This window comes from Coffea arabica, chromosome 4e (assembly GCF_036785885.1).
Source record: "Coffea arabica cultivar ET-39 chromosome 4e, Coffea Arabica ET-39 HiFi, whole genome shotgun sequence".
NCBI lineage: Eukaryota > Viridiplantae > Streptophyta > Magnoliopsida > Gentianales > Rubiaceae > Coffea > Coffea arabica.
In genome coordinates this window covers 22,286,585-22,287,782 of record NC_092317.1, presented here as the reverse complement: position 1 = coordinate 22,287,782, position 1,198 = coordinate 22,286,585, and positions in this window count along the sequence as shown.

Sequence of the window (1,198 nt, the reverse complement as noted above, 5' to 3'; positions counted from 1 at the left end):
ATGAGGGGAAATCCCTAAGGGTCTAGCGTTGGACTAGCCCATTCTATGAATTCCGACTAGCGTTGGACTAGCGGAAGCGTACATTCATCCATTCCATTCATTCATGGCTATGAAAGCAAGTAGACATGCCAAAATACTCGTAAACACATAGCACGTAGCACTTAGCATGCTCGACTAGATGCAAGAGCCTACTAAAGCAATTTAACATGTAACAACAAAAGCAAGCAACCAAGGGGAAGGGGAAATGGACCAGATGCTCTACGAGCACTATCTATTACAAGCCAAGAGGTGTACACATACCCCATGAAAGCATAAAGGGGAAAGGGAAATGGACCAGATGCTCTACGAGCACTATCTATTACAAGCCAAGAGGTGTACACATACCCCATGAAAGCATAAAGGGGAAAGGGAAATGGACCAGATGCTCTCCGAGCACTATCTATTACAAGCCAAGAGGTGTACACATACCCCATAAAACTTAAATAGAAGTAAAAACAAGTAAATGCATGCAAGGAGGTAAGGAAAGCGGAGTAGGCATGCATATTCACATAACACGTAGGAGCACGTAGAGTCAAATGAAGTGCAAAATGAGGGAGAGAGTGTACCTCCCTTGGAATGGAGTCCAAATGAAAGAAAAATGGCTTCAAAACAATAAAAAGGTCACGGTACCTCAAATAGTAAAGTATAACAAAGTCACCAAAAACTCTCCTAATTGCACTTTAAGTGAAATCAAACTATGCATAATTTCCAATAAAGGAATCCACCAAGGACCCAAATGCAAGCATTAATCAACCATTCAAAGCTAAATGAAACATTTTAGAACTCAAAAGGTCCATGAGCATGAAAAGGTCAATTAATCAACTTATTTAGGGAAATTAAAGAACATGGGTCACCACAAGTTCATTTAGTTGCAAGGTTCACAAATCCATGCATTAAGCATCACCTTAGCAAAACATGGTAACCAATGAAGGCCAACAAGCAATTGAATTGAAACATTGATGCTACCAAAGACTCAATGGTGAACGCTAACCAAGCATTCAAGCTCAATCAAATACTTTTAGGAACTTCAAAGGTCCAAAGGCAAAGAGAAAAAGTCAAGTAATGGCTCGAAATTCAACTATTCTAAGATCTATTTGCAAAAAATTAGAACTTAATTGAGGCATTTAAGAACTCAAGGGTCCCCAAATAAATAATAAAG